This window comes from Pholcus phalangioides, unplaced genomic scaffold, assembly GCF_987345545.1.
Source record: "Pholcus phalangioides strain wild (caught in Gottingen) unplaced genomic scaffold, Ppha-v1.0 ptg000017l_1, whole genome shotgun sequence".
Classification (NCBI taxonomy): Eukaryota; Metazoa; Arthropoda; class Arachnida; order Araneae; family Pholcidae; genus Pholcus; species Pholcus phalangioides.
The window spans coordinates 29,788,400-29,802,062 of NW_028301610.1; the positions used below are offsets into that span (position 1 = coordinate 29,788,400).

The 13,663-nt window shown below is 37.3% G+C and overlaps 1 protein-coding gene across 5 annotated transcripts in view; it reads left to right on the forward strand.

Moving 5' to 3' along the window:
- The first annotated feature begins 592 nt into the window (after positions 1–592).
- Positions 593–13,663, forward strand: part of Mical (Molecule interacting with CasL) — a 153,443-nt gene continuing 140,372 nt past the window's right edge. For 3 of the 5 annotated variants that reach the window (XM_089246324.1, XM_089246329.1, XM_089246327.1), the window contains exon 1: positions 593–827. The gene's annotated coding sequence lies outside the window, so the exon portion shown is untranslated. The remainder of the gene's footprint in view (positions 828–13,663) is intronic. The other 2 variants (XM_089246326.1, XM_089246328.1) reach the window with 1 other exon arrangement.

Genomic DNA, 13,663 nt, shown 5'->3' on the forward strand with positions numbered 1-13,663 from the left:
ATCCCGGGCCCCAGGCATAGGCGGAGATAGACTTGGAAGTCTGGGGGGGCACGGTCATTATTGCTGGAGGGGGCAAGATGATGATGATGACAATTCATATATGCATATATACATTAGATGAGTCGACTCCACCTTTGACGCTGGGGGGGGGGGCAATGCCCCCCACGCATCTCCGCCCATGGCCCCAGGGCTAGAGCCCTGTCAGCCCCCCCCCCTTTGTGGGCCTTTGGGAGCACCGCGTGAAGAGATAGACAAGAGAGCAATGTATGTGTAAAAGGTGACTGTTTGTATGAGTAGAGGAAAGGTTAGCAAAATCGGTGTTTTTTTAAGTTTAAATGGTTCTCGGAATTACAGACCACAATGGAATTTTTTCTTCCCGTGCCAGGGCCTTAAAGGCCACCTACTGGCTTAGAAAAAAAAAATATTTAAAATAACAGCCAAATCCAAATCAATTTCTGGCAGGGCCTATAAGGTTTTGCTGTACAATAAAAAAGCAGATTAGATACGATAAATACTTTGTAGTTGATATTTCATTCAACAGATGGCAGTTGAAGACTAACGCGGGGATGGTATCACAAAGAAAAAGGGAAAAAAAACAATCTTGTTTTTAGTTGGAGTGAGTGGTCGGTGGCGACGGTTTATTGTTCGCGAAGCATCAGCAGCACCAATCGGCGTGAATGTGCTTTAACATTGAAGTGTGTGTGTTGTGTTGTTGTTGTGCCAACTGACGTTTTATCGAATATTGTTCGAACATAGGTGGATTTTTAAAAGCCTTATCATTTTTAAAAGCTGCCTCATCTCATTGTTATTCTCATTTGTACTCACAGGTAAGCTGCTTGGATCGTACAAAAAAAAAATCGCTATTTATTAGGCCTAGTATGAGATATCTTTTATTTAAAGATCTTTTCTCTCTCTAAACCCTTTCTCTGGTTGATTGATCTCTTGAAAAATATACTGTATCTTTTTTTTAAAAAACCGTTTTTATCGATTATTATTTTGATTGATTTATCGCAAAAAAATTATTCTGCGTCCATTTGGTTGATTATAATGTGTGTGTTATTTTGATTTCTCGTAGGAAGAAATCATTAGTATGATCGATTCATTTCTTGCTGAAAAGCAATAAAGTTTAAAGCAATTGATGTAAAAATTGTATATAGATATATATTTCTTTGAATGATTGCATTGTTTGTAAAAATTAAGGAAAATTAATAGCATTATAATAGAGAGATCTGATTTTGTTAGATCTTTTACCGGGTTCGATCACATAAATTTTATGTTTGTAGATTCGATATCTATTGATGCATTGATGGGTTATTATTCCCTTGATGATGATGTAGCCTATATTCAAATGACGTTCCAAACCCTTAATTTTAATTTTACATGAAAATAGATTTTTGTTTTTTTATTATCGAATCGCTAAATTTGGTTATAAATTTCACATGGATTTAAAGAAAAAAGATTTTAGAGTTATGAAATTTTGAAAATTGTCTCTTTCCTTGGTCATTATGTGAATAAATATTCATAATGATTCTTCTATCAGCTGCTACAATCTAAAGGAAGACGTCCGTGGAAGTTAAATAGTTCGTAAATCGTATTTTCTTCTTTGTTATCATGAGGAAATAGATGAAAGAAATAACTTGAGAAAGGAGAAATTTCTAAATTTATCTATATAATAAATTTTGTGAGTAAATTATCTGTATTACGAGAAATTAATTCCATAAATTTTACACATCCAAAACAATGCGATTGGTAATGCAACGGTGACCTCCGTATCAATACGGCCGGCCAATAGGATAAGGGCTTTTATACTGACGTTCTATAACGGCGGCAAAAATCGTCGCCGACGATTGGCTGGTCGCGCAGTCGCAGGCGCCTTTCCGCGTGTAACTTCATTGCACAATTCCTTTTAAAATGTTTTATAGAATACGTTAATCATGTGAAATGGTTGAGGCGATTCAGAGAAAATGTTTAAAAAGTACTTTGAAAGATTTGATAATTATTCAAAATCGTCTAAATGTTACCCTTTCTGTGAGTGGTGCAGGCTCGCGTATAGGTTCGTGTTGCCACCTTAGTTCCTTTTCGACTATAAGTCCAGTTTATTTTTTTAGGATTGTGAATGACCAACTATAAAAATTTAGAAATATTATGAAAAATAATAATCCCGAAAATTAACTTAAGATACATAATTATACTATTATTAATCGCAAGGATTTATTACAGTTTTTCAAATCAATTTTTGTAGTCTTTCTAATGATGATTGCAGTAGGTGAATTTTTTGTAATGTTGGTACTGCGAAGGTTCTACCACTATCCAGGGCCGTCTTAAGAGTATCATGGGCCCCCGGGCCAAGTGATTTGGCAAATTCACTTGGCCCGGGCGTTGAGACCCTATCTGGCAAATTCTCGAAAGATTCAACTACTGGTAGGCCCATGCGTTAAAACGGCACTATCACAGTAGCGTCCAAATCGGAATCTTTTTTTGTGCATGCAAATCTCGGGTTAGATTTGAATGTAAAGCAGATTGCCAAACCCGAATTTAGTGACTGAGCAAATCGAAAGAAAAGAATAAGAGCGAGATAAAATATTGCATAATTCTTACACGGTTCCAAATACCCGAGTCATTTCTTTGTTTCCCGTTTTGTTTACTTGATAATAAATCTTGTTTGTTTGAAGGAAATAAAACAAGATTTATCGCCGTTTTTAGTGATACTTAAGTTTTATTTATTTATTTTTTTTTTTTGGAGTGCAATCCATTTCCTTGTTGCAGGTGTTTTTTTTAATCTACTTTTATAGAGAGCCGTAAAAAGAGAGCCCACTGAATCATTATTATGCGGATTTCGGGGAAATTTTTTACTGACATTGAAATGTCTTTTTTTTTTTTATGTTGTTGATGGCTGCTGTTGGATTTCCCGCCCAGCTTCATCAATCTGCTCTTGAAATAGCTTATCAAAAAAATAAACATATGGTAAATGATAATCTATTATAAGAACCGTGAACCACGTGATAAAATGGATTGCACGGAATTACGGAAAGCTATCCAGCAGTTTAAAGAATGTACTAAAATGTAAAAAAAAAAAACAGTCGCATCTCTCTCTTGCCGAGTGCTTCTTCCGGTTCCAGTCGGCAATCACATCTTTGCGGGGAATGAAGGTGAAGATTGTGATGTATGCGTAATTAAATATTTTTAGAAATGATGGCATCCTGTCGAGTTGAGCCTGTGATTCCTTCTTTCCCCCCTAAACTTCCAAAAAATCGCACACATGTACCACTCGTCGTGGTATGTCGACATAAGTGTAGCATTTTTCGGAAATCGTTCCAATATACATCTACGATACTGGGAAAAAATTTCCCACAGTTTTTTTATAAAAGAAAGAATGGTGATAATGTGTCTTGATGGAGTTTGCAATTTCATCTAATAAGTTGTTGCGTTACGTCTAGACACTGTACAGTCGACTATAATGTCAATACTGGCCGATTGCCATCGAGAATAAAATTTGAAAAACGTCGCTTTTTTACGTCATAAAAAATGAGAATGCACAGTAACCTATGATGTAACGGCACATTTTTCAGCGCTTTAGCTTTTTGTGGGGTTTTCCCTTAGAAACTCGAAGAATCAGGGCTCTCACTCGCCCTACATGTCTTACTTATCCACCAAAACCTATGAACAAATTTCATATAATTGATTTTAATTGAGGAGGGAATCATCAATATAATGACTAATGTGTATTAGATTGCAATTAATGGTTCTGCCAAAGCAGAAATTGTGTTGTTTTTAAAGTTATTTGAGGGTTGTATGTGGGCCATTTGCTGGGTTATTAATTTTTCATTTGCTTAGTTTGAGAGTTCAACAAGTAGAGTAGTGACTAAAAACTTCTGCCTGGTTGAAAAGAAATAATTTTGTACTTATCACTTCATAGTCTTGGGCAGTAACATTCATCATTCAAAATTATGGTTCACATTTTGTGTATAGGTGACAATAGTTTCCATAACAAAGCAGTTGGGTACATAGGCTTATTCTAGGCTTTGTGACTCTAATGGTACCCAATAACATCCAATTGTTTTCGGTATTTTTAGGGCATGCAGAGGCATAAACAATATTAACAATGCTCAGCAAAGAGCTAGAAATGAAAGTGCTTCATTTGTCAAAAACGATTACACTGGCGTTGAGCGCTGAAATTTAAACAAATCCTTTTAAAAAAAAGGATGGACAATGCATTAAAACTATCTGGTCCACCTTGTCTTACTTATATCGGACCTTGTAATTTACACATTTTGCACTGTGCTCTTGGAAGTGGTATCGAAAGAGCGTCATTGTCAACAACTTGCATGCCTTCATAATTTGCCGTGCATTGTCGAAGAGGGTTGACGGACTCTTCACTTTGGAAGACTCCAAAAAAAGTATTAAGTTATATTGTGAGGATAGACAGAAAATAATTATCTGTGGTTGCATAGGCGTACGCAGAATTTTCTCGAGGGGGATTTTCAGATTTTTCTTTCCCTTCTGAGGGGGGTTTTCGCGTTTTTTCCTGTAAAATAACACTATAATCTTGGCTCGGGGGGGGGGGGGGGTTTATAACCCCAAAACTCCCCCTTTGCTTACACCAATGTGCGGTTGCTAGTACCCTATTTTGATTTTGGTAAAAAATTGTTTTTGTAACCAAGTCATTTCTGTCATTTTGCTTTGGCTCGAGTCAATCTTACAGGCTACTAGTGTGCTATGAAAAAAATAATTTTTTTTTAAATCTGCGTATGATCATATTTGTCGTATTACTAATTTTCTACGCACGTTCACTAATTAAACAGGTATCTACAGGATTCGTGGTGCAAATGTCGATTTTTTGGAAGTCTCCGTTCATAAGAAAATTTACAGAGCTCCCATAAGCCGTGCATCCCTGTTGATATGCTTTCCCCATCCCTTTATTTATTTCAGTATCTAGTATATAGCAAGCTATAAATATCTTTCCAAGGATTGTGATCCTTAGCTGTGTTAAATTCCTAAACTTATTATAAATTCAAGTTTTGTGTTTTGTCTAAAGGAACTTGAGTTTAACTAGAGACTTCAAGAAATGTGAAAGGGTCAATTACATAGGAAAATGGGCTTGGGAAAAAAAGTGGAATTGTAATTACTGTTCTACAACTTCTCTTCCTCAACTATGAACTGTAAAATTTTGCCAGTGCAGTTGACCCTGAGATTTGATTGACAGGTTTGGGAGTGCAACTAACCCTTGTCCCGCGGAATATGCCAAGTTCAAAGAACTCATACTTGTCGTTTCTCATCGTCAATTCATATTTTTAGGGTGTGTTCTACGCCTACGAAGACCTCACCTGGGGTTGGTGTAAACCCCGTTTATTTATAGATTATTTATATTAGGGCCGAATGATCACTTCTTGGTAGTTGTAGTATCTAATTATACAGAGCCATAAGTGAGTCCTTGCGACCTAAAATGGCTTGAAACGGAGCGAACTACAACTGTGCAACATAGTGTTATAATGAAGTAACTACGTCCATTATTACAGTGGTTCTAAACTTGGGGCCATATGGCCCGCTTGCGGTACTGGGATATTCTAAGTGGGCCATGGGTGACATTCAGAAGGGAATCCACAGAGCTACAAATTAATTAAGCTTTCAAGCGAAATAGGGTGAGTAAAAAAATGTGACTACTTTCAGAATCCAGCAGAGCTGTCCATAACACCAAGGCCATCTTAATTCATGGGCCCATGTGGACATGACCCGGGGCCTCATATCCATAGAGACCCTACACGCTGAGATCTGTATCTGTGTTTTTCAAATGTAAATATATGTAAGCAACTACTTCGAGCTAAGTATGGGGCCCCCGAACATCACTTTGCCCGAGGACCCACGATGTTGAGACGGCCGTGCTTAAAAATCTCACGAGAAGGAAGCTCACTAAACTCTTGCCTAGGGTGATGTGTCGGGAAGCTCAATCTATTGTGTAGGTTCGTTGGATCGGTCCCGTATTTTATGCAGACCTATTTTTCTTATATTATTCGGTCGACTGTAGAAAGAGATGATCTTTTTCCCACTGCCAGCTCAACGACACTTATAATAATCATATGGATCAAGTTTCTTTTTTTTTCAGTAACATTGATGATGTTACATGTGAATTGCCCTCTCTCATCAATGAATTTGTCTTTGCCTAATTAATTAATGGTTTTGTCAGTATTGTATGTATAACATGAATGTCGGGTATTAATCGCTGGCGTTCTGTATTTCTGTGTTGTTGTGCAAATAAATCTATCTATCTAATACCTACCTTTTGGATCCGTGCCTGGCCCAGGATTCCAAAGATGAATCTTTTTTTTTGTAAAATTATTTTTCATTAGAAATTTGGGTTTGACTAAGGTCAATTCGGTTCATCAAGTAGAAAGGGTCCAGCTCTTGGATAAGGGGAGCCCCGAGAAGAGAATATGGTCCATGAGCTGAAAAAAAGGTTGAGAACCACTGCATTATCAAATGCAACAAACAGCAGCATGTGGAATAATAATGAAGGGGAATATAAAAATTTTAATTTGTATGCAGCCGCCGGTCCAAACAATGTCAATTGGTTGAATTCGCTCCTCTCTTTATTGCGAAATTTACCCCATAATATATATACACAGGGTGCATAGTAAACGCGCGGAGTATGACATTTTACTGGCGTACCGTTGACCCTAGAGGTATACTTCCAATTAGAAAATTTTTTCACATAGCGTGTAGTACTCAGATATGTCATTCATGTTTCAAGGAGTTGTACAGTTATTAAAATAGAAAAATTAACTTTTGATACAGTCCCCCAAAACCCAGTTAGAGAGTTGTTGCCCTGTCTCTCCTGATTACAGCAGGGAGGAAAAAATTTCCACGTTTGTAAGTGCAATATTCACCGAGATATTCGAATTCGAGAAACGAAGGAAATTTGGGAAAGAACAGCTTTTGAATGCAGAAAAACCATTTTTACCGTTGTAATTTAACGCTGTTCGTTCCCAAATTTCCTCCGTTATTCGAATATCTCGGTAACAGAAACGGTGACATGACCGCAGAAAAAATTGCTACCGCAGGTAGTCCCACATCGAGGGGTTAGCACACCAACCTCTCAATGAGTATAAAAACAAGCCTGCGGTTCGGAATCGGCAATAAATTGAAGGTTCTGGTCTAACTAGCCCGCGTGTACAGAAAATTACCGTGGTGCGACAAAAATGATCGAACATCTCGGTGAATATTAGAGTTAGAAAGGTGGAATTTTTTTTGTTGGCATCAAGAGAGACAGGACAACAACTTTCTAATTGGGTTTTGGGCCACACGGGGACTGTATAAAAAGTTAATTTTTCTATTTTAATAACTATACAACCTCTTAAAACATGCGTCACGTATCTGAGTACTACACGTTATTTTAAAACTTTTTCTGATTGCTAGTATACCTCTAGGATCAACGCCAGTAAAATGCCATATCTCCTGTTTGCTATGCACCCTGTATATTTAGATAAAAATTCGATGAGAGATATCGATTATGAAAATACTTTATTTTTTTGTAACTTTCTACAATCATCTCCGTATTTATTCTTGAGACAAATTTTAGTGCTTAAAAAATCCACCATCTTTAATTTTGCTGTAGCATAAAAGGCGATAAATATCATCACTTTTTCTGTGATGTGTAATTTGAATTACTTATGGACAAAGTTGCTGAATTTAAGACAAACCCTGAAAACGATTCCAAAGATTCCGAGAGATTTAGAAATACGAAGGAGAGATGTTGGTTAAAGTGGCGTTGAACAATCAATACAGACCAGTAAAACCCACATGGTGAACCGCAGCACACTATGGTCTCATGATATCGACAGGGGTACTTTGAGACGTGTTTTGGGGAAAATGTAATTTTTTTTAAACATAATATCACTAAGACTCCTAGTCAACATGTCACGACCAGGACTTGACGAATCTCAGGCGCACCAGATCACCAAAAAATTGGTATTGGCGCATATACAGAGTGATTCAAAACTCAATGCACAAACTTTTAGGGGAGGTAGAAAACACAAAAACAAAACAGAATCATATAGGAATGTATGACCGGAAACCACAACCTGATCAGCTGTAGGATAGACGAAGATGCAGAAATTACAAGCCAATAATGGGTAGAAAACACTTTATTTACCGATACTACGTGTGCACGTTAAGTTTCACAACAAGTGCTCAACCACAGCCTCACGAAATTAGAATCTGAGAACAACACAAAATGTTTGGAATAAATATCAGCATATCTGCCAACATGAAAGAGGCTAAAAGTCAAAAGAAACATTATTTTGGACCTGTTTTTCTCTGATAAAAATTTTGGATCCTAAAAAATTGTTTTACTACTTTACCGTACCCTAGTCCTATCGCTATACAACAATTTACTACCGATAGAGCTTCATTTTCGGAGTTGAGTAGGAAATGAAGCCGCCATCTATCGATGTTCGCCGGGAAAGAATTTTTTATGTATGCTCTTTCCCCAGGATCGAACTCGCGGAAACCTTCATGATGTAGACGTGGATCTTGCCACGACGCCACTAGGGCGCTTTTGATTCTTCTGGCACCTAGATTTTTTTTCGATTCGCCAAGCCCTGGTCAGGAAGCTTATGGGTCAGTGATGTCAGTCTATTTTAACTCCACTGAGTCCCTGGAACACAGATTGTAGAAAAACCTAGATGTGGGGAAGTATAACGTGGGATTCGTTTATCATTTTCACTTTGTGTGCTACCTAGTGCCTCAAGCGAGGGCGTCGCGAGATATTCAAAATGATGATCGCATTTCCAATAGTGCCGCGAACTTGAAAAATTGAGAAATCCCTAGTTTAAGACAGTTTAATTTTCATCTCTTATTGTGATATTTGTAATTGAATGTTTCAGATGTTTTTGTGTTTCAAAAAGACATTCGGGATTTAACGAAAAAACACCCTCTTCACCTCCATTATTCCGTTAAATCGTGAGCTCACTGTATCTTGGAAGCCTCAACCTTGGTTATAACGCCACTATTTCACAGTTACTCGAATGGTGTTATAGCTGAGTTTGAGTTTTCTTTTCGATCGAACTATTTGCGATGCTAGAATATCAGTCGTTATCGTTCACGAACGTTTGGTAAACAGTACTTGAAGAATCTCGAAAAAGCTGATGTTCCCTTTTTTTTTCTCTCTTTTATCTGTCATTTCTCTATCGCTGTTTTAACGTTGTTGATATCAGGCGACATTCCGTAGTTAGTAGCTCTTTGCTCGTGGCAATGACGACACGCGCTCAAGTATCTATCTCTGTAGCGCGTTCGATAATACTAGTATATCGCATCGTTAAGTTTTCATGGATAGAATATCAATCGTGTCTTTGCCCCAACTGTTAGCCCCAGGCATCCTCTATGACTTTTATTTTCTTCACTCGTAACCTTAAGGGATGTGTTTGGACTTTTAAAAAGATGTGTGTGTGTATGTACGGCTCCCAGAAAAAAATACGGTAAAACCTCTCCGAAGGGTCACTTTCATGGTCCATAGTGTATCCCTCCATTAAAAAGCCATTTATGTCCGGCTCCGCCTTTGAAACTTTTTACGCTGAAGAAGATGGTTTCGTTTTCTTCTTGACTCGAATTGGGTAGACACCGAAGAAGTAAATCCTTGCCATATTACTTAATCAGGGCCGTAACTAGGATTTTTACCGCCTCGCAACTTCAAAATTCGATAATTTTGCAACGATGTTCTTTGTTCCCACCTAAAACTGCCGAACCCTAAATTTTGCTTCCCGGGGCAGTTGCCCCCCCCCCCCACCAGTTCCGACCCTGAGTTAATTGTATTGCTCAAAAAAGTTGCCGATTTTGCTTTACTTTGCAAATGTAGTTGTTAAATACAAGCAGTCAGACATGGCCTATCTTCGTTACTTGGGAAATGGCTAAAATTTCCTAGCGGTGATAGAGTCTGAGTCGTGTTCGGTATGAAAGGTGTAAGTTGTTGAACACAGTGTTTCACAAAGGGTATCCGTAAGGAATCGAAACGAAACTGTGGTTGATTCTAAAATAGTAAAACATGAAAAATATTACATAGAAGGAACTTCGACTGTGATAGTTTCGCTACCGTAAAATGAAAATTAGAGGGAACAAAAATTTCAATTTGTAAAATTTTCTCCTATCTTTATTATACCTTAAGAATTTTCCAGATATTGATGATTGAAATTCTTGATTTTTGTAACTTTTTTTACGTGCTGAAGTGGCGAAGTCTTAAATTCAATACGGAGATAGTTGTAAAGTGGAAAAAATTTAGAATTTCGGTCATCAAATGTATTTCGGCGTTTTTTCTTCAAATAAAATGGAGTAAATTTTGTTCATTATAATGATAGACAGGATTAAATTTTACCAATTGACATTTTTCACTCAGGGCCGTATGAACATTTTAATTATAATACTTTCCCTAATTACCATTTTGCGAAAACAGCAATATTTTTTCCCTTTTGCTGATTTGTCGTATTTTTCTTCAATTTAGAATCGACAGTAGAATTTCTATTCCTTTAGATCAGCGCGGTTCTCAACCTTATTTGACTCGCGCCCCAAAGCAGAATGTTTTGCATTATTCTGCAACGAAACTTCGGCTGAGTGGAAATGTTCTGCGGTAACAATCCCCATAAGAGTGATTTTTACAGCTTTTCTTAAAATCCTTCCCGATTGTTCGTTGCAGTTGCACTGATTGCTCTGCGACGTTGTGCAGATTTCGACATATTCTGCTTTGGGGGGGGGGGACTCGTACTTTCTGGTACATTATTTTTATGGCGGAGGTGTATTTTTTATTTGTTCGCCAAAGTTATTGATTTTTTGTTATTATTTATAAAAAAAAATTCGAATTTACTGCTTTTTTATTTTTTATTCTCGAGCGGCCACGAAGCCCCTGGGCAGTGCACGCGGCGCACCGGTTGAGAACCGCTGCTATAGATCAATCTGTATAAGAGATCAAGCTATGGAAATGGGAGTTGAAGTTGATAATGCACAGAAACTGGCATGAGAAAACTCATGAAAATGTTTATATTTTTTTATTGTCTCTCCGTTATTATTTATTTTATTGTATTTATTATTTTAAATCGTTGGTTTTTATATTGACTAATAAAAATAAAATTCCCCTGCTTTTTAGAACATTTGAGACATTTTCGACTGGACATGTTTTTCTTTTGTCTATCCGTTTGGACACACGTCGATTGTCTCTTGAAAATTTCTAGCATTATTCGCTTCCACGCCGTCGTCGTCTAGTCTATGTTTTTTTACCATTCGGCGTGAATCGATGGGCGTCTTGGTGGTGGTGATGGTTGCAGCAGCAGTAAATTACAGTTTTGCTACACCGTTTGTTGCTGACTGACTGCTTCCATGTCGTCTGTGGTGGTTCGAGTCTTTTCTTTTAATAGAGGCGAAATTAGGGGCTGGCTCTTGATAGGCTCACCAAGTGTCTTCTTGAAAGGATGAGTAAGGATGGAGATCCTCTTTGAACGGAAGTCCCTGACGGTGTTTCGTCCGACATGTTTATCCGAAAAAGAGGGTTTTTTATCTACAGGCATCTGATACCTGATTTGTTGCAATGATATTCATAAGACCGCGAAGTTTTTTCGGTATGACCGAAGTTGAGTTTTTTCAAGATATGCGTTTGAAGAATGTCAAATGCTATCATGACGTAGTTATTTCATGCTAATATGAATAGTTTGGAAATCAGGAAAGTTTGCACAAACCCCGGGTGATGCTCTTCATATTCAGAGATGCAGAATATATACATTTTTGAAATCTTAATGATGATCGAAAGGACAAACGTTCGTTTTGTCTTTCTTGTTCATCTTGAAATCAAACAAATGCCGAATCGAACAGAGTTAAGGTTTCAGATCCCTAGACAGCTGGTATGAATACTAAAAAAAACTTATAAAGATGTACGGCTTCTGAGGGCTCTGGTAATTTTGCTACTTCTAATGATCGACTATCGTGTCACACACACACACACACGAAGCCTTATAATTTAGTTAAAGTTATCAATGGGAAATGCAGGCAATCATTTAATTAATTTTGTTGAACTCAAATTCTTATAATTCTTGGAAAAACACTACAAAAGAAAGAGTGTTGAAAAGTATGTAGATTTTTCCAAGCTCGTCTTTGCATGTCGTTGACGTTGAGAGCGAGGTTCATTAAAATTGTGCTGTTCCCCCCCCCCCCCGTATATAGTTTCCATAAAGGACCTTCAAGTTCAATTTTTTACACTATAAATTTACAGAAGGTCGATATCAGGAGCCCATTAAAAGTTCTGGTTTATATGCTCCTCTCGATGGATGATGTGTAGGACGATGGTGGTCTCATATATTTTCTATATTACATTAGAACTTCACGGGGTTTTCTCTCGTACTTTTTTATAGGTCTGTCAATGAAGTAAAATAAAAATTAACGTAACATTTATCATTCCGTTGTTTTCTAAACGGTCGTACAAAAGGAAACTCATTTCATCTGGATAATTGAACAAAAACGTGAATCTCTCTGTGAACGTGAATATCTTGATTGCTGATATCAAGATTGCTGGCAAATATCTCGCATGCACGTAATGGTATATCAAATGAACATTCATACTTCTTGAATGCACCGTCTGTATATAAAGTTCCTGGACTGGAGCTGTAAAATATACATATTATAATGAATTTTATTACTCGCATTCGTCGTTGCTCTGGAAAATTCGTTTTCTGAAATGCGCATAGGTGTGCAATCACTGTTCTGTGAGTCCGGAACAGAGCCATATATTGACCTTTCCAGTTTCATTTATGGAAACGAGAAAGTTTGCAAGAGATAAATCTTTATCTCTCTCTGAAAATTGAGATGCCTGGGGTATCACTTGACGTCAATCTTCACCACAAATGTGCGAGGCGAGTGATAGTTCCGTTTTTGACGCTCCCTTTTGATAAGAACTTCAGTAATTATGTGAACACTGTGCCATTACTGATATTTAACTTCTCGGCAATCCATCTAGTTCCCAAATTACTTTGTAATTATTAGATGTTTTCCGCGTGACTCTTTTACTCGTACGTCCTTCTTTTAGGCCGCCTTTGAAGTGTCAATACCACTCACAAAAACAGCTTTATGATATAGACAGTCATTCCCATAAACTATCTTCATTAGTTTGTGAGTTTTTAATGTGAAAACCCCTATTTTGCAAAGAAAATATATTTGATGTAATCTTTTTGAACACATCAAAAAGTGGCAAGTCGAAAATTCTTCAGAAAGAAAAACGACGAGTAAATTACCACGCAGTGAAAACAAAACTCTAGGGGCTTAAATGGCAATTCATGGTATATATAGTGCCATCTATATGTTTTAACACATGAAAAGACGGTGTATCACGTGTCCAAGCCGAATTGGACGTGGATAGAGAATAACTCGTCGAACGTTTTATTGCGTCGTTTCGAAATTTGCCTTAATTATACGTGATACAACGTTTCCTCGTGGCTTCAATAATTTTAAATTATAAAAAACATGTCATTTTTGTCGTGGTAAAGTAGTTTGGAATTAGTTTTGTTTTTTTTTTGGTATAAATGTCGTCAATCAGCTTTTGTCGTCGTCTTTTTATACCAGTAGCACCGGATAATGTCATGAATTAGGCATTCGTTGATCTCGTATATTCATTGCCGTTGCTGCGTTCCAGATGGTAGGC